This window comes from Notechis scutatus, chromosome 1, assembly GCF_049901735.1.
Source record: "Notechis scutatus isolate UNSWTSFEM ecotype Mainland chromosome 1, rNotScu1.2, whole genome shotgun sequence".
In the NCBI taxonomy this organism is placed as follows: Eukaryota; Metazoa; Chordata; class Lepidosauria; order Squamata; family Elapidae; genus Notechis; species Notechis scutatus.
This window is the reverse complement of record NC_142009.1, coordinates 266506471-266527664: the sequence shown is the minus strand read 5'-3', so window position 1 is coordinate 266527664 and position 21194 is coordinate 266506471. Positions and strand designations below refer to the sequence as shown.

The 21194-nt window shown below is 36.3% G+C and overlaps 1 protein-coding gene across 8 annotated transcripts in view; it reads right to left on the bottom strand.

Moving 5' to 3' along the window:
• The window catches only part of TSPAN18 (tetraspanin 18), a 182618-nt gene that overhangs the window by 69539 nt on the left and 91885 nt on the right, over positions 1-21194 (bottom strand). For 5 of the 8 annotated variants that reach the window (XM_026664659.2, XM_026664660.2, XM_026664661.2 and 2 more), the window contains one exon: positions 17420-17547. The exons of 1 other annotated variant lie outside the window; for it this stretch is intronic. The gene's annotated coding sequence lies outside the window, so the exon portion shown is untranslated. Of the gene's footprint in view, positions 1-17412; positions 17549-21194 lie in introns of those variants that run through there. 2 more of the 8 variants (XM_087951273.1, XM_087951277.1) reach the window with 2 other exon arrangements.

The following is a 21194-nucleotide window of genomic DNA, read 5'->3' as shown; positions in this document are numbered from 1 at the left end:
AAGAGCAGGGGTGAGAGTGGGCAGCCCTGTCTGACTCCTTTTTCTATTTTTATTGGGCGGGTATATTCCCCGTTTATTATAATATTAGCCTGTTGTGTATCATAAATGGTTGTTATAATATTTTCAAATTTGGTGCCTAAATTCATATTATAATTTTTTTGGATTAAAAATTGCCAATTTAAATTTTCGAAGGCCTTCTCTGCATCTAAAAACATAAGTGCAATTTGTTTTTTGGGGTAGGCTTCATAAAATTCTAAGACATCTAGTACTATTCTTAAGTTGTTCCTGATTTGTCTGGTCGGGAGAAATCCATTTTGATCTTCATATATATGCTCATTTAACATTCTTTTTAGTCTACTTGCTATAATAGAAGTGAATATTTTGTAATCAGTATTTAACAGTAAAATCGGCCTATAATTATGTATATATCGGGGATCCGAATCCTCCTTCGGGATCAGTGAAATCAATGCCCCCCCCTAAAAAAATTGAGGTATTTTATACCCCGGTCATTGTGGTCCTGTGGAGTGGAAAGTTATTTTTCCCAACTCTATTTGCATACTCTTACTCTCTCCCTAAGTATGCAATATCACACACAATATATTTAACATCTTCTTCCTTGCAATTTTTCTGACAAATTTTCACATTGGGTTGAATGTGATTCTCAGAGTGTATCTTGGTGCTAGATAAGCCGCATCTACAAGCAAACTTGATTCAGCCATTAGGCTGCCTACTGTCTATAACAGGGACCTCAAAAACAATAGTATATGTGGGAGGCGGGAAGTCCCTTAATGTAAAGATAAGACTGATGTCTGGGAAGAAGGATATGTTTCATTTCAAGGGAATCTTTCAAATATAGTACAGTGTGTCATGGAGGCTTGCTTGTGTGAGACCCAGAAGAGAAGTAGAAGTTCAAAACAGTTTAATAAAAGGAATGTCTTATAAAAAACATTAGGTGTAATTTGTGCCCAGGATAGCCTTCATTAAGACCAGCCAAAAACAGTTCTTGAATACATTATGTCAGGAATGAGAATGGAGATGGGTAGCCTTAAGATATTTGGGCAACAGTTATGCTAAGGATTCCCTCATATCCAAGAAGTATAGTACATAGTACATAGAAGCAGTCAGCCATCTAGTCCTTTTCTAATAAATTAGAGTTCCTTCATCCTCAGATTATAGAAAATACAATAAAATGGTCATGGTTATAAAATGAAATAAAAATTAATTTTTATTTTAAAAAAGGGATCCAGGTGCCAAATGATCTGAAAAGCAGAATCCTAAAAAGGTATAAACCAATTATTAGAAAAACTATAATTTCCTTTTCTTCCTTCTAACTTACATCCCTCCAAAATGTTGAGTTCAAACCCACATTTGAAAACAAATTACATTTCAGGAAATAATTTTCATTTCCTAATTAAAAGACACATTACTTCTGTGTTGGTACAATAACAAATAAAAGAACTAAACTATTTCACATGATTCTGTCTCCTTTAATGATGCAAAGTTCTTTCAGACCTAAGTCAGAATGTGCCTGACTTTCCCCGTTGTAAATATTTATGGGAATAAATATTATTTTCATAATAATTCCTAATAAATAAAACAAATGGATTAAACATTATTTCAACAAGTTTTATTTGCATCAAAGGATGAGTATAAGCTGTCCCAATTTTAACGACATTTTTCTGATCGTTTACTTCTCTTGAGATTTCATGTGTTTGATCATGTCCTCTTTAAATGTTGTTTCATGTTCATTACTGTCATGCAGTGGATCCAGTACTGAAGAGAATTTTTATGAATATTAAAAGACAGCTGGGTTGTTTTTTGTTTCAGAAATTGAAAAGCTACTTCAGAGCGTTTATGCAAATACAGGCTGGTACCTCCTCAAAGAAGATGCACCTTTTCTTGAAGCACTTTGCTGCATCCAGTTGACATCTCTTTGTTTCAGGCATGTATTTCTGGGATTCCATGATTACTGTCCAAGCCCAGAAAAAGATACAGCCTTCTTTAAGGAAGGCTCAATGGGTAAGCCACATATGCTCACATCCATTTGTCAGTTTTGGAACTGAAGCACCATTTTTTAGATTTTTTATCCCACCAAATTTTTTAAGTAACTCGAGGCAGAGAACATACACAATACATTCTTTCTCCTGCTTCCCCCAGCCACTCTGGAAAGAAAGAGAAAGTAAGTGATCCCAAGTCACCCAGCTGGCTAAGGAGGGACTACATTTCACAGTCTCCTGGTTTCTAGGCACCTTAACCAAACTGGCTTCATTAAAGAATTTTGAGTGATACAGTGGAAAAAAGAACCAGACCACAAAGAAGCTTCAAGGGATGGGTATATAAGTACATTTTAATGTAAACCAATCTAAGTTCATTTATTCATCAATATGTTAATATTCCTAATTAGTCTGCCTACCTCTTACATACACATAAACACATACCTTAGGGTAGGGGTATCAAACTCATGTTGTCACGGTTGTATCACATGATATATTGGGACTTTTTTGTTCTTTGCTAAATCGGGCATGGGTGTGGCCCGATGACGCATGGGCCGAGAGTTTGACGGCCCTGCTTTAGGGCTTTAATTTTTAGTTTAGGGAACTGCAAAATAGAAAGGAAAGATGATTTCTAATTCATAAATTAGATTTGAACAAGCAAATGGGTTTAGCCGGTTAGAAGAAATCGCTAAGAAAAACAATTCCACCTGTTATAAGAAAGCTTCTTGGTTACTCTTTCATCAAAACAAAAGGAATTTTGAATTCTAGATCCTTGAAAAGTTTTTAAAAAGTGTTATGATTTAATCAAGTTTTAAATGAACTCTCCAAACTACTCCTTGAAGCAAAATTTGTTTCCTTACTTCATCTTCCTTTAAGGCAGTTATCCCCAACCTTTTTTATGCTGCGGCCTGGTACCGGCATCAGCTGGGCGCCGCCATCTTTTTTTGATGAAAAAGTGCTTCCGGTGACCTCACCGGAAGCACTTTTTCATCAAAAAAAGATGGCAGCGCCAGCGCTTCCGGTGAGCTTTTCCGGGTAGAAATGGCTTTCTACCCGGAAAAGCTCACCGGAAGCGCTGGCCCCGCCATCTTTTTTTGATGAAAAAGTGCTTCCGGTGAGCTTTCTACCAGGAAAAGCTCAGCGGAAGCACTTTTTCATCAAAAAAAGATGGCGGGGCCCAGCAAACCAGCGGCCCGGTAGGACTTGTTCTACGGATCGGTACCGGTCCACGGACCGGTGGTTGGGGACCCCTGCTTTAAGGTATGACAATACAATTTGCTCAAATGGTAGTAAAAAAGATCTCAACAAATATATCTACCACTGCATAAATAGTATCTAGTAGGGGTGGGATTCACATCTTTAACAACCAGTTCTGTGGCATGGCTTAGGTGGTGGGCATGGCTTGGTGGTCATGTGACTAGGTGGACATGGCTTGATGGTCATGTTATTGGCTGGGTGTGGCCAACTCAACATCACTCACATCGAAGCATGCATCTCATTGCCTGGCCTCTCATGACTGTGGGGATGCTGCAACAGTTGTGTGAAAAATGGTCATAAGTCACTTTTTTCAGTGCCATTGTAACTTTGAATGGTCACTCCACACAAGCAAAGTACCAGCAAAGAGAGGGGGGGAAAACTCCAGAGAAGTTCCTGAGACAGGAATTCTAGTCCTGCCAAGAATGTAATAAAGGTTAATGGAGAGACATTTTCTGTAAGCAACACCAGAATGTTTCCTTCCTGCCTCCCTTACTGGATTAGGGCAGTAATTTCTTCTAACAACCGGTTCTCCGAACTGCTTAGAATGTTAACAACTGGTTCTAGCGAATAGGTGCGAACTGGTAGAATCCCACCCCTGGTATCTAGCCAACATTGCTCATGTGGTGTCATCACCAAGACTTCATTATGGATTGTGTCTATGAGAAAATGCATTAGATTAAGGATAAAGACAACAGTAGTAAGTTAATGAGTTATATCATTAAGCGAACCCTTAAAAACAGGACCTTCTAAAATCTTCCAGGCTGTTACTTTATCTGATCTGGAAAGACAATCATGCAGTCCTTTCCCCAGGAAAACAAGACCATTAAAGTGAAGGAGAGGGGAAAATAATAAAATGAATACAACTTTTAAAGCCCTTAAGGTTTAATACTGAAAGTGGGAATTGAGTTTCTGATTACTAAGAGCAACAGGAGGAAGATAGTTAACAGCAAGGAAGCAGATTGCTTACCTCTATACAGACCCATAACTCTATTATTTTTGGATAAACAATGTTAGACGAAGGACAGAGGGAAAGCAAGCAGTAAATCAGGGATATACACTCTGTATTGGCATTAAACTGTTTATATCTGACTGACAGGTGTCCTATCATTCCTGTATTTCAATAAAGATTCAGTTTCTAGTTGTGTGATTCAAGGCACTTGGAAGCTTCTGCTTCACAACTGTCTGATAAATTGCCCTCTAAGCAAAGACCATAACTTTTATAACTCTGCTGTAACCCTTTCCAAGGAATAAATTATTAATTTTTAAAAGGTTTCTAAGATGAAAATTTTTTCTGATCCTTTCCCTTACTAGAGCAGAACCAGTGAAAGTATAACTACTGTACTTTGGTAGGAGAAGCTAACTTGAGAGAAAAAAAATATGTTGGTGTTGTCATGATAGTTTCACTCAATAAATAAAGGTATATAAAAATATAAAATCCCCACTCCAAACACAGGTCAATCCAGCAAACGTGAAATCATATTTTACATCAACCTAAGAACAGCAATCTGCATGAGATGGAACTTTGTTGTGGAAGTATCAATCACAGGGAGAGTTGTTCTAGTAATGTCTAAAGGATATTTGTAATGTCTAAAGGATATTTGTACAGCCTTTTTCTACCCAGTTTGAAGTTCTCTATGCATTTAAGAGGACTAATTGACCCTCAACTTATGACCACAATTGGAATAGGATCTTTCATCACAAAGCGACATGGTTAAGTGAGTCATGCACAATTTTATGACCCATTTCTACTGCAGTTGTTAAGCAAATCAGCACTGTTGTTAAGTGAATAATGGTTGTTTAGCAAATTTGGCTTCCTCCTTATTAAAATAAATCCTATCAGTTTAATAATATCTTGTTTCTAAATCAAATAAACAATACCAAAGTTCAAATTAACCTGATTTGTAATACACTTGTCTAGATTGTAACACTTACTACCTCAATGCACTAATTCGCATTTCATAAATTCTTGTCTAGCTAGGAAAGTAAACTGTGATTAACAGCATACAGAAGTAAACTAGGAATCTTCAGAGATAACATTTTAATGCAACCTAGTGATCCCTGATAAGAAATTGTATTTCTCAGAATTTCTTGTGCCTAGCACTCTACTATTAACGTACTACAGTCTGGGAAGTAACAGTTTGGAGTTGTTTTCTTACCAGTTGTTTTTGTTTGGGAAGACATTCAGTTACACACAAGTTATGTGAACAAGTTATGTCCCAAGACACTCTTTGTAAGTCCATTTTGTTTGCAAGATCAACTAATATAAAAAACACATGCAGTACAGACCTTACTTTACATTAAACAGGTTTTATCATGCTGCTACTGTATGAGTAAGGTAAAAACTGAACTGCTTCTGTCAGCAACTCCAACCTATAATGTCCGGGGAGTTGGGAGAAAGCGGGAAAGGGTTTCCAACATGCTGCATATGTATGTAACATGCTGGAAATCAACCTTTCCTGCCTTCTTCAGACTTCCAGATATGGATAGCTTTGTTCATATTAGCAAAAGTTTGCAACTCAATAGTTTGTTAGTAAAGTCTGTATATAGACTTTACTAATTTGCACTTAATCTAAAGTGTTTTCATCCACAAATAGCATTACCTTATTTCAAGCTGCTTATCCTAACTAGATCCAGGTTATAAAATATTTGGTACATACAAGGATCACATAGGCCAATTTTACAATACTGGTAATTTCAAAATATGAGTAGTTTTGCTCTTTGTGTTTAGTTCATTTAAAAGATATTAGACATTTTAAAGTCAACAAGCTAATGTAGTTGCAGATACATATTATCATCTTATTTGCAGACAGACATAAACATATTAAATCCAATGAATTCTAATTATAGAATTATTTCAGATTGTCCTTATATTTTCTATGAAGAATGACCACAATTTAAAAATAAGCAAGACCATTATTCTACTTTGGCATTAAAAATAGGCCATAATCCTAATTCATTCTATAAAAGTTAAGACTCTTATACCAATCAGTATTTGAATTTCATAACTCACGAAAAAAAATTCATGTAGAACATGAAAAAAATATATTCCAAAGCAAAAAGATAGTTATGATAAAGTTATTTTAGTGTGACCTATCTGATTTTGGAGTCATTATCAGTACTACCAATAATAATGCCAATAATTCATGACAACTCTTAATTCACTTGGGAGTTTAGTAAAATCTTCAGAGATGGAACAGCTGCCAATCTTCCATTATTCTTTGGGGTTTAATTTTTGCTGATCATATATCACTGATCACTTCAGTATGAATTAAATGACTTTATTTCATTTTAAACATTAGTCTACTTTTAAAATCTCCTTACCCCATAAAATGTACCCCATGAAAAAATATTTTGCTTCGGCGACAGAAATTCGTGATCGTGCGTGGTTTCCGTCTGGGCTCACCGTTGGAGCGCCCTGAGCCGGCTGGTTTCGGGGCTAAGCCACCCCATAGAGGTGGTGAAGAGGGGGGAGACCGCCAGCAGGGTTGAGGAGAGTCGCATCTCCCCTCCTCAGCTGGCCATTACTCCCTTTCCTGAAGGCAGTTGCAGCGTTGGTCAGAAATGGCCACCACAAAGAAGAACTCAACCGGAAAAGAGGAGGAAGATAAGAAGTGAAAGTTTTGGCTGACCAGGTTAAACTGTAAAAGCAACAACTAAGGTACCCTGGAATTTAAACTTACAAAAAAATAACATCGCTCCCAAATAAGAGTCGGAAGCAGTGAAGGAAAGTGAAAAGGGAAAGGTTTGGCTTTTTTTCCCCCTTCTCTCTCCTTCCCTATACTGACAACTAAAAGACTTAAATAAGAAACCGGAAAAATCTGCTTTGACATCAATAGGCAATTAAGCTGAAAATAAAAAAAAATGCTAAAGGGATAATAAAGATTTCTGGACACTAAATTTTTTTTTTCATAAGCAGGGAGGGAGAGAAAAAAATTAGGGCAGGATCTGGAAGAGGGAGGAGACTGCCTGGAATTAAAAAGAATCTACAGTAAACAAGACTTCTAAAAGATACATTTCAACTGAAACTTTGTAACTAAACAGTAACCCCAAGAAGAGAAAGTGAAAAAAAGAGCAAAAAGAAACAGCTTGCGTGTATTTGGATTATTTGGTGATCTTTGGATTCTTGGTTATTACATTTGAATGACTAAAATTAATCGGGTGGTTGTTTAAAAATTTATACAATGGCACCACTTCTGGATGAATTGAAAATGGAACTTAAAAAGTACAAAGAAGATGCACAAGAAGGGAAGGGTTCTTTTGGCTTCATTTTTCAATTCTTAGAAATGGAGATTTGGAACTATGAGAAATAACAAGAAACGTCTGCAAAACAAGAAGACTGGGACAAAGAAGAAGCCATCTTTAATGAACAAGTAATTTTATGTGGGGAAGAAAAAGGAAAGGGGGGAAAGAGAATGGAGAATTTAAGATTTAAAAAAACAACCAAAGAAAAGAAAAATAATTCGAAAAATAAGTATAATACTGGAAAGCAACAGAAAAGGGGAATACAGAAGAGAGAAATAGAGATACAGAGACAAGGGGGTAAAAAGGGGAGAGAGAAGATGAGAGGGAAGAAGGAAAGGAAAAGAAGTTACAAAGGACCAGAGCAATATATAGAGAAACAGGACCTATTTAGAGATAATGGGTGAAAATCTAACTGAAAAAGCGATTCTGTAAAGGTACATAAGATTGTATTGTTATATTAGTAATAGAAATAACTTTAGAAAATTGGAAACAATGTATGATTAAAAGGAGGGATAAAATAGTTAGTGTAATTTAGTGAAATGTTTGTTAATAAAATAAGTGAAATAAAATAAATGAGAAAAATGAATTAGGAAGGAACGGGAACATTTTAATTAGTTAATGTTTTATAAAATATAAGTGAAGAGGGGGGGAATTAATTATGGAAAGCTTATAATTGTTCCCATAAAAGTATGATATTTAATTGAAAAGTAATGTTAAAGAAGTTAAGACTTTAATGAATATTAATATTAATGATAGAATTGAATTGGAATGTGCTGTTTTAATTACATACATTTATAATTTTTCCTTTTTTAAAGAATATAGTGTGTATTTTAAGAATGTACCAAGCAGAATCCGAATGGAAGTTATGTATTATATTGAATGTTATAACTTTAGGGTATATATTGAAGCCTAAATAAGAGTTAAATGGATAAACTTAAAAGATATAAAGGCATCATACTCCAATCAGTAACTACAGGAGAAATTTTGTTTAATGAGAAAAGATAATAGATAATTGAAACAGGACAGACAAAAAATATAAATACAATGATTTGAATTGAGATGAGATAATCAAAATAAAATTGAGAAAATTAAAAGAGGGGAGAAGCTATACAGAAAATGTAAAATAGTAATAAGATATGGAATAGAATATAAAAATGAGCATGAACTTGAATTTGTGGCTGTACAAAGAAATGTAACCCAGGATTACGCTACTTTTAAAAAAGATGTTTTATTTGTATTTTTTTTCTTTTTGTGAAAACTCAAATAAAATTTACACACACAAAAAAAGAAAAATATTTGACAGAATATACTGTCTAAAAATATTTCACTGACTTTATTATTATCAGTAAATTATTTATATATGGATACAACTTCAATCTTAGCTCATTGTGTCTAAGATTACCAATCTTCTTCTGATGAACACTGAGGTATTGAAGATTTTCAGAGTGCAGCTGCAATTCTTTAAACTACCATTTCACTACTCAGCAAATTAGTGGTTTTTTTAAAAAAGGAAATACTAGTAGACACATGATAACTTGTTCAAGATACTAAATCTATGGGGATGTGCCAGGACTAATTGTTTCCATTCATAGCTACAACATTGATTCTCCATCTGCAAAGACAATATAAATATTGCCTCTACCAATGGGGATTTAATTCTGCTTTGAAAATAATAACAAAACAACAAGACAAACAAAAATCACACTGTAAAACTGTCAACTTGTGGCTACTGGTGTACCAAAAGAAGATATAAGTGTCTTGGGACTCTGAGGTATGGGGCCAGGCTATCTCTTTTCTCCTCTTGCGTTATGACTCTTATGACCCCAATAATCTACAAGGAAGGAGTGATGTAAAAGAAGGAATGGAGGGAAGGGCTGCTACATCATCTTGAGACATCGTTAGTGCCGAGTCTCCCATTCAGCTATGGAAACTGAAAACAGGAGCAAGATGAAAGTCACATTTTATTTTATCCCCACTACAACAGCAATAGCACTTAGACTTATATACTGCTTCACACTGCTTTACAGCCCTCTACTTCCATGAAACAATTAGCTTTAGCTTAGAAATTCTTGGTTGCCAAAAAGAGGAAATTCAAGAAAACTGAAACATGTAATATCTAATAATGAATGTACAAAATGGTGATTTTTCAAATATGCAATTCTGTGCTTATGCTAGCATTTTGGGAATAAACATAAAACATAAAACTACGCTTACTTGAAAACAAAAAGCAAAATTTTTCATGTTGTATGAGAAACAAATGATGAAGTGTTTCTATTTCTAGTAGCCTAAATTCTATTTTGGCATTTTGTATGAACAGCCTTGATCTCTATGTTATATATTTTAGTTTTACATAAATACTAAATACATTTTAAGCACATAAATAAATTCTTGAGGGTAAACTGAATGCCTGTGTATGAAATGCACCTCCTATGCTCACAGTAGCCCAGTCTCCTATCCCTCAATTACTACAGTTTGGAATGTACAAATCCTCAGCCTCAATTGATTTATCAGTTTCTTTTTCTGACCCCCTAGGTCTTCTCATCCTTTCAAATCACTTGCAGTACTTCAGTCTAGACAAGTAACCACAGTTAAAATGTCAGTGAATGTAATGACTTCAGCTAGCTGTTCAAGCACTGTAGCAGCCTACCTTTGAAGGGCCGAAAAGTGGCAGACTCAAATGGGAGGGGCTGATTTCACACTTCGAGAGCAAAATCCTTCAGAGTCAAGAGCATTCAGACAATTAGACAGCCATCAAATCACACCATTTTAAGAGTTCTACTTCCAAATGGCAAAATATGAAAAAAAGAAAGTGGGATATAAAGAATAATATTCAGATTTTTTTATATAATATTCTCATTTATTTTAATGAGCCATGGGAATTCTACTGCAGACTACCATTATCTGAAAGTATGATAATCCAGAACAACATACAGTATGGGCTGGCAGCTTCCAGATGTTCCTGGTCTATACCTCTCATACTCAATGGAGAGAGTGGTATTTCAGCAAAATTATGAAGGTGGAACCATGACCTGCAACTAATACAACCTCACAACATCCAGGAAAAAAAATATACTATCATAAGACATTTATACATTTTTAGCCCATAACCTACCCCTTCCATATTAGGCACAGGCAACTATAGATTAACCTTTATTTTGTTCCAGTTCCTTGCCCTGTCACTGTAGGTTTTCTGCAGTAGACAAAGAAATCAACTATTCTGAATGGCTCAGATTTTATAATTTACTATAGCTGGAAGCAGGCACCTGACTCATCTTGCTATTATGAAGCAATCATTCCATTTTAAATTGCAAGGGATTTCTGAAAAGCCTACTAGAAATCATTCCCTAATGATTTCACACTGTTTCAGTCCTCTTCATTCTGCTCAGCACATTGGTGACTCTGTTGTAATAGGCAACACCTACTTCAGCAGAAAATGATGATCAATTCCGTGTACATGGGAAGGGTATTTTAAAAAAATACACTGGTTTATTTTGCTCATTCATACTTAAATTTTTGATAATCTGAACACAAACATAAATGTTGAGATTGATCCTTTGAAGATAAAAGCATTACTCTATACAAATCAGTCATATCATAACACTTTATATTACTTTCTTATCCAAGCAAGATTGAGGGCAATAGAAGAATGGGACAACAAAGAATGAGGTGGCTGGATGGAGTCACTGAAGCAGTAGGCGTGAGCCTAAATGGACTCCAGAAGATGGTAGAGGACAGGAAGGCCTGGGGGAATTTTCTCCATGAGGTTGCAATGGGTTGGACACGACTTCGCAACTAACAACAACAACAAGTCCTCAGAAGATTACTGTTATTAAAAGCTGATAATTTAACTCAGCACATATGCTAATCTGTTCTGTAATCCACCTCACTTTGTAAGTGTATGTGTTTAGATGGCACAAAAGAAAAATTCTTTAAGCATTCCCAACTGTAGGTTGATCACAAACACATCCATTTGAAATTTTCCATTTCATTTGATGGAACTTGCCCTATGTCTAAGCAAATTTTAGAGTAAACTTGGATGAATCTGTTAAATGAAGCAGATAGAGTACTGTCAATAGAGCAGCTGCTTGAAGTTGTTTCCAGAAGAAATGTGGTTTTCTCACTTCCTAGGGCAAAGCAAGGCAGTGCTGTTTTATCTCAGTCTTCTTTATAGCCACTTACAACCTTCTCTTGTACAATCGTGCACTTGAAAAAGACTGAGAGGAACCTTTTCCCATAGCAATAGCTGAAAGCTCTGTAGGGTGGCTTTGACACATACTGCAGGCTGAATGCATACCAAAATTAACCTGCTTGTGAGGAACTCAGCAAAATCATGCACCAATTACTGAAGCCACACAGCCTGGATTTCTCTGTTGCATACCAAAAATTATTCAGGTTGGACAGTTTAATAGTCTGTATGAATAACTTTAGGAATAGGAGCAAGAAACACAACCAGGACAATGATCGGAGAAGAGTTATCTTGGCCCACAGAAAGAATGGAAGTAGAGAAAGCACTCAGAAGAGATGGGTGTTCTCTGGAAAGTACAAGTATCTCTGTGTGTATATATGTGCTTTTAAACTTTCAAGATTCTATTACTACACAGGTGTCAAACTCAATCACATCACGTGCAGTGGTGGCATTCTACCAATTCGGCCCGGTTCAGACGAACCGGTAGTAAAAAATATTACTGGTTCATCTGAATCAGTAGTAAAAAAAAAAAAAATTCCGACGATCAGCTAGGCAATGATCAACTGTGCCAAGCGATTTAGATTAGCTAGAAAGCATGAAATCATTGGATTTCTTGCTTTCTAGCTAATCTAAATCACACAGCACAGCTGATACCCTCTCGCTGTTGTACTTACCTCGGAAGGCTTCAAAATGCTTCTTTTTTCAGCTTCCAGGAAGCTTCCCTGAGACTCAGTAGGCAAAAAAAAAAAATGGGGTACGCGGGGGTGGTGGAGCTGCAGGGAAAAATACATAGCCACACCCACACAGCCACACATAGCCACACCCACCCAGTCACATGACCATCTGGCCATGCCCACCTAGCCACGCTCACAGAACTGGTAGTTAAAATTTTTGAATCCCATCACTGGTCACATGACATATCGCAACATGGCGTGATGGTTTTTGCTTTTGCAGAGCTGGGGTGGATGTGGCCTGCACATGACCCATCCAGCCCATGGGCCGCCAGTTTGACGCCCTTGTATTAGTATAATCTTATAATAAAAATTGTTTGAAGCCAGTCCAGTTCTTTCACTGAGGCAAATCAGGTGGCCTCTTCATTTTCCTAAAGCAAATCATAATACCTTCCTTGATCCATCTTTTCTCTACCTACCAAATATATGTACAAATCTATAATTCTGGGAAATGAATATTCTGGGGTAATCTAGAATACCTATTTTTTTCTCTGGACCATGCAAGTACATCCCATCCCTCTTTAGGATGATCTGACAATTCTTTGGCACTAAATCAGGAAACGTTTGTGGTCTTCCAGACAAGGTGTTCTGAATGAAATCAGATAATTTCAGGGCGAGGCCATGATCTATTTCTAATTCAAAGAATCTATTTTGTAAAAACCACTAGCCACTCCCAGAACAGATGGATAAGCATGATCCAGCGAAGAAAATGGAAAGTTCCAGAACAAAAAGAATGTTTCTGTATTACAGGAGCTCCATAATCATAAGGCTGCTATACATGCTTTATTAGAAATGATCTTTTTAAATTGAATACAAGGGCACAGAATTGAAGCAAACATCAAACTACTTTCGATTCTACAAGATATATGAGCCTGATGTTGAATACTAATAATACACTGTAAAGTTAAAGGAGGTAAATCATTATTGTTCAAGATTGAATAGAATGATTGGATTATAGCACTTAATGGATATTATCTCAAGATAATTTTATCTAGATCAGCGGTCGCCAACCACGGGTGGGCCGTGAGAAAATTTTGGTGGGCCACAGAGAAATCTCACCCCAGAGCATCCCCACAAAACAATTAATCCAGGCTGTGCAGAAACACAAAGCTGCTCAGCCCACATGGCCCGCGGGAACCCTCCCCGCCCACTCACTCCTTACCAAGCAAACTTGCCTGCTAAATTGCTATTTTTCCTTTTTCCGACCATCAGCTGTTCTGCTGTGCCAGGAGATTTAGATTAGCTAGGAAGCAGGAAATGGTTGGATTTCTTGCTTTCTAACTAAGCACAGCCGAACCTCCCTTAGGATTGAAGGTTTGCCTGCAAGCAAATTCAGTGCAGACTCACGGCAGGCAAATTTGAGAGACTGAGCAAGCCGATGGCAGATAGATAAATCACTGAATGATTCTGTGAGCAACTCAATCTGCCTGCTTTGCCTGATTTCGGATAAAAGTTGCTTTTTTATAAAAAATTCAATATTTACATACATGGTGTGTTGTAAGTTAATTTTGTGAGTTTGCTTGCTAGCAAATTTTATGAGTTTGCTTGCAAGCAAATTTTATGTGACAGACTGAGCTAGCCAATGGCAGATAGATAGATTTCTTAATGAATCTGTGATTCTGTGAGCAACTCAATCTGTCTGCCTGCTTTGCCTGATTTTGGGTAAAAGTTGCTCTTTTTTTATAAAAAAAATCAATATTTATATAAATATTTATAATATTTACATACAAGCCATGCCCAGCCAGTCACATGACACCAAGCCACACCCACAAATTAGACCGTGCCCACAGAACCAGTTAGTGGTCCCTGGGATCTAAAATTATGAGTTTGGTGGTCCCTGAGGTCCAAAAGGTTGGCGACCCCTGATCTATATGCTTCTCTGTTTAAGTACAGACTCCAGAAACATTCACTGACTTAGGAAGTGCAGTAGCTATGGGTTTTGATTGGCCTTCCCCAAACTGGTGGCTTCTAAGTGCACTAACCTTGCAATTCCAGAAAGTGAACAACAGGCTTTGATTAAGTCCAAATTCTACAAATTATAGTTCCAATCTCTATGGAGAAAAAGTTAGGGAAACCTACAACAGTTCTCAAGTTATGATCATTTTGCTTAGCGACCATTTGAAATTATGGTAATACTGTAAAAAATGATTGGCCGTCACATTTATGACAGTCACAGCATCCCCACAGTCATGCAATTATGATTCAGGTGCTTGGCAATCGGCATGTATTTATGATGGCTGAAGCATGCCTGGGTTATGTGGTCACCATTTGTGACCTTCCCAGCAGGTTTCCAACAAGCTAAATCAGTGAGGAAGCTGGGTTTCCTTAACAATTTTGTGATTTGCTTAACAGCTTTGTGATTTGCTGACAAACACACCAAAAAAGGCAGTAAAATTGGGCACACTCACATGATAACTCGCTTAACAAATGTATTGCTTAGCAATGGAAGTTCTGATCCCAATTGTTGGCTGTAAATCAAGGACTACCTGTATTTTAGAATATCCAGTATTTGTATCTAGATTGGATAAGCCAAGTACTGAAGTGATGCATCTCCATTTCAACTTCCCTAACAAAGCCTGCCTATAGTTCATAGCTTTAGCATTAGTTGGCTTCAAATTGCATCAAACTATCAGCATGAGCCCACTCAAAAGTTAATATTATAAAATTTAATTTGCTTTAATGGGAGAGCTTTATATGGCTACCCTTTACACCCACCGAAAGCAAAAGTGTTTGATTTGGAACTGATTTTAGTTTACAAAGTATATTTTGACAATATCAATTGATTTACTGAGATATTTCTATACTGCTCAATCACAAATGCATTTTCATAATATTAAAATTATTCAAATTACTGTCATTCCAGGCTCATTCTCAGGTAGTAGAATTTTTTTGGGCATGATACATTTCAATTATTATTTTTTAAATGTTACTTTTCCTTTTAGCCTTTATCCTTATTTAAAACATGCCTTCACTTAGATTCTTTAAATTTTCATGGCTTGCTTTAGTGGAAAGGGATTCATGGATCCTTTTTAAATATCTCTGAAATTGCTGATTATTTTAAGAGCCCTAACAAAGAAAGAAAGAAAGAAAGAAAGAAAGAAAGAAAGAAAGAAAGAAAGAAAGAAAGAAAGAAAGAAAGAAGGAAGGAAGGAAGGAAGGAAGGAAGGAAGGAAGGAAGGAAGGAAGGAAGGAAGGAAGGAAGGAAGGAAGGAAGAAGGAAGGAAAGAAAGAAAGAAAGAAAGAAAGAAAGAAAGAAAGAAAGAAAGAAAGAAAGAAAGAAAGAAAGAAAGAAAACCATTCATCTTGCTGAGAAGAAGGCCACAGCATTCTCTTGGAACCTGCTGTGAGGTTGGAATAGTGCATCACAAACAGCCACATGATCAATTGATCTGTAGCTTTTAGAAATGAAGCGGCTTTTTGCCTCTAAGCCTCTCAGTGCCAATTTGTACCATTCACCTGTCCTATTTTTCCTGCTTTGGGGGGGCTGATTTCCCCCCACACACACACATACAGACACATACAACCCACAATTTGCACATGGACCAGCTGAAAGAAAGAAAATGTGCTGGATGCTTTCCCTGTTGGGAATGGTCGAGAACCCCAATAAGATTGGTAAAATTGATCTCTTATTCAACTACCTCTTTTCCCCAAATACCTTTTGTGGTTCACAATATTCTTTTAAGACAAGACATATATTAACAGAATACATTTTCAGCAACCTGAAAACAAATATGAAGACACCAGTACCAAATATGCGTTTGATAAAAGTCAAAGTTTGCCTCCTCTGCTTCTAGAGGTAACCTGTCACTGAATCACTGTTGAGAGAAAACTAGAAAATGCCGTTTTGATTAATGTCTAGCCTTTAAGCATCTTAAGCGGTACTACAATTTTGACCTTAAAAATGCTAAAAAATCTATACGTGTAACTATTAGATTGCAAACTCCTACTGTTTCCCTTTGTTGAAAACAGCATTAATGCTTCTACACTGACAGAAAATATCATGTTTATCTACAGAGAAAATTCCCAAGGGAGAATCCCAGGAAAAACCAAGAGGAAATAATATAGAAAACATTTTTGCTGTGGTTAAGCAATGGATTTCATAATAGATAATTACAAAATGAAACGAAGGAACAAAAGAATAAGAAATCTAGCACAGGTGAATGGAATTTCATTGGTTCCCCTTGAGTTTTCCACAGAGTTAAAATGACTGTATGTTTAAAGATACTCTCATAAGAAGTATTCCAGAGAACTATTTGTATCTGCTAAGCCACATGTGACCCTAGATCTAACTTCATGTGATTTTTGGTCACATTTAAAATGTGTTAGGTATGTTCAGATATCTACCAAGATCTGTCTGTCTCTTTCTGGCAAAAAGGAAAAAAAAAAAAGGTTGTGATTATCCATGGCTTCCTCTATTTTCAAACATCACACAATTCTCAATAAATTATTCCTGTACAAAACCCATCAGATCAGTCTGAAGTTAAGTAAGCAAAATGTAGCACTTTTTAATTGGTGATTAAAGTTGCTAAGCTTGTTAGGTGGAAACCCAAGCACCGCAGAACAAGGTGAGCACCCATTCCTGCCCCAGCTCCTGCCCACCTAACAGTTTGAAAGCATGCAAATGTGAGTAGATAAACAGGTACCACTTCAATGGGAAGGTAACAGTGTTCCATGCACCTTTGGCATATAGCCATGTTGGCTACATGACCATGGAAAATGTATTTAGCCAACAGTGGCTCCCTCAGCCAAGAAACAGAGCACTGCACCCTAGAATCAAATACGCCTGGATAGAGAAACCTTTAGTTTACCTTTTATTGAAAAGTTACTGTTTACATAAACAAACACTGATGTATTTTCATAAACACATATCTGTACTTGTCCCTTTTTGTCTGGCTGGATATAGACCTAAAAGGTTTACAAGCAGATGCATTCTACGTGATGAAGATACATCAGCATAAACAAGACAATCTTTAAAAGTTTAAGAGCAAAAGTTGATTGCCACCTCTTACCTTATGATCTTGGAGATAATTTTGACTTTCAAGTTAAATATTTATTCTTTTCTTCAAATCCAACTGATAAAAACATGGATTGAACAGGAAGGCTCTACATCAGCAAGCATAAGCAATAGTGCATCGCCCTGTTGGGAATAAGTGGGAAGAAAAAAGAAGATATATTGTTTAAGGTGCTACATAGAAACCAGGAGACTGTGAGTTCTAATCCTGCCTTAGGCATGCAAAAGCTATTTGGCTGATTTTCAGTCAGTCATTCTCTCTAAACCCAACACCTATTGTTATGAGGAGAATAGGAAGATGAAGGAATATTAGGTATGTTCACAACCTTTAGTTATATATAAAAGTAATAAAGCTGGATAAAAAAATGTCAAAGCACTGCCACAAAATTGGGATTCCACTGTTTTAGTGCCTTCAATCTCATGGGCTATTATACTATAAACTTTCCAATCTTGGTATCAGTATAAAAACTGAAAGATTTTATTACCACCTTTCTTTTCCAACTACTTTCCCAACAGATTTTTCTGTTTAAAAAGCATTGATTCAAAAGAAAGTGAGTTTAAAAAAAAACAGACAGGGAAGAAGATGTAACTAAAGAAAAAGATTTTTTAAAAAAATCTGTCTCTAAAGATATCATGGGAAAGCTGAAAGTTGGCTTTTCCTATTATTATATCATGATTTATTTTTTAAAAATGGAACATAAACAACAATAAGCTGATTTAATTAATATATTGAAATATAAACAGCATCCACAATAAAAATATACAGTAGTAATAATAATGACTGTTTGGTTTGGTAGCAGCAGTGCCTCAGATAGAAGATCCATATGGAGAGTGGTAAGGGCAGCCGAGAAGATTATAGGAAGCTCACTTCCTGTTATTCAGGACACTGCTTATAAGTGCTAAATGCTTAGAGCTCAAAGCATTGTTAGAGACTCCACACACCTACTTTATGGTCTGTGTTTGTTGCTCCCCTCTGGGAGGAGGTTTCGGAGCATTTCTAGCAGGACTGCCAGATTCTGCAACAGCTTTGTTCCCTGTGCCATCTGTCCAGTAAACTCACAAAATTAGTTTTTCTCGCCATGTATTCATCTGACCTAGACTGTGTTGTTTCTCTGTGTCATATAATATATGTGGGTATATACATAATTTTGTATTTATTTATTTATTGATTGATTGATTTTGTCACGTTTATGTAGTGCATTTAAAGTGACAAAAAAGGTATGCTATGTGTATGTCTATGTTCTATTCATTACAGTTATTGGAAATAGACAGCAAAAGAATTAATTCAAAAGAGCGTGCTTTTGTAGGTAACTAATCTGCATAATGCCCAGTTCTCAAAGACTCTGAGAGACTGACAACAACTAAAACATGAGAACACAATAAGAAGTATAAAATAAATAAAGTAGAGTAATAACAAAATCATAAAACAATAAACAATACACAATCTCAGAAGGAGCTCATTCCAGGAGGAAGAGCACTGTTACCCCCAAAAAATGGTGCTTCTGCGCTCCTGATAGGTAGCATTGTTTAATCGAAAGAACCTGGAGCATGCCAAGCCTGTAAGTTTCAATCAAATGAATAGGATAACATCCATTTTTAATAAGGGATTAACTCAATCCTTAGTCTATTTAACTCTAGATTCATCCTTTCATTTAGAAAAGTTTACTGAGACAGTATCCCCTTAACACAAATTTCTTTCCACGTACATAATTATTTTCTGAGTCCCAGGTTCAATAAAAACATTTGTTTGTTTATTATTTATTTAGCATACAATGTCAGGGAAATCTACACAGGATCAACACAATGCAGTTCTGACAACCTTAATTGCTAGTTCATTCTGTTTGGGGATCAATTTCAATTTATCTTCCAAAGCACTGAAGGGCAGGACAGAAACAATGGATGGAAACTAATCATGAAGAAAAGCAATCTGGAATTAAGAAGAACCTTCCTAACATTGAGGGCAATTAACCAATGGAACAGCTGGCCTTCAGACATTTTGGGTGCTTCATCACTGGAGGTTTTTAAGAAGAGACTGGACAGTCATTTGTCTGAAATGATATAGGCCAGTGTTTCCTGCTGGAGAAGGAAGCTGGACTAGAAAACTACAAGGTTGTTTCCGGCTCTATTCTGATTGATTGGCTTAATGACACTGGAACTGCCAGCCAGAAATGATCTAGACTCCAGAAGTTTGAGCCTGGCTCCTGTTGCTCATTCCCTAACTTTCAGCAAGCAATACTCCAAGTTGATAAATGGATACCCTTTGGTGGAAAAAGCTAGCTGCGTTTGTGTATGCACAGAGAGCAGAAGCCAGTGCTAGACCTGGCCAGAAGTGAGGCAAAGGCAACCTGAAATGACGTAGAATGAGACTGATGGAGGAGCCTGGAAGAGCCAGCAACCCAAGCACTGCTACTCAACTGGGGTAAGCTAGTTCGCCCCTGTGATGCTCCAAGCGCCAAACAGAATTGTACAGTTTTTCTTTCTGTGTGGTTGCAATGGCTATTTTATTCTCATTGGGGATATTTTAACTTATATTTGTTTTATGTAAGGCAGTTTATACTAAGTGTTTTTATCAAAACATGATTAATAAGTAAATAAAAGCTTTTCATAATGCATTCCATATTGGGGAAATGTAATTTAATATCATACTTCCATACTTTACTATTATATTTATTTCGACTTTGTATTAATGTAGGCTAATGCAATTCATTTGAAACTAAAATGGATTTATAACTGGATTAGACTAAATCATATGAGTTAAAGAGTGCTCAAATGTCTTATAATACCAACACATCAACATGCACAAACACAAAATAGATGTCCAATCAATTTTGAAGATGCTTTCAGAGGCTTACTAGATACAAAATATTACTTCTAATGAATTACCTTTATTCTGAAAAATCCTGACTCAGTTATTTTCCAAAATCACACTGTATTCCTATTCTTTGTTCTATTCAGTTCAGGTATGTAACTATAAGAACAAATGATAAATGGAACATGTTGGTCTTTAAACACCAAGATCCATTAACACCATCGCCATTGTCCATGATATCTAAGGATTACAGGAACTAAAGGAGAATATTTGAAGGTACCAGTTTGTGAAAGGCTGCTGTAAATAATTATCAAGTTGTACAGTAACTGATTATATTGAGTTTTGTTTCATTTTGAACCAACCAGTATGTGTAACAGGTAGAACTGCTATGCTATAAGAGAGGGACTGAATCCACTTCTTGTAGATGCTTTTCATTTACTTGAAATAGCTAATGTTGCTTTCTGCACATGATTTCCTGAAGCACAGAAAAAAACTATGAAAGATATAAAGAGAATGCAGCTTGATTCCCACAGGATATGAGAAGATGCAATTCATTACTCAGATTATTTTTAATGTTTTTTTTTGCAAACCCTCAGCTTCTCTTGAGTATGTTGATGCCATACTTTTTTGGCAGGGAATAACAAAACTGGTTGGAGACTATTCTAAATGCCTATTATTCCAATATTTCATTTATGCCATTAAGTATCAGGAGAAGCAATAACTATGCTGTTACTCAGTGTTGTGCAGCATTTATTACACTGACCACCCTAAAGACAATATCCTTGGCACTGGAGAAAGATGGCCTGTGTTTAATGTGATGACAGAATGTATTACTTTACATCCATGTCATAGTAACTAGTTATAATAATTGTTTTCCTACATAAACAAAGTGAGCCCTCCTCTATTCCCAGTGTGTGACACTTCAAAATGTGCAAGCAGGAAAGTACAGAATAAGCCAGCTTGA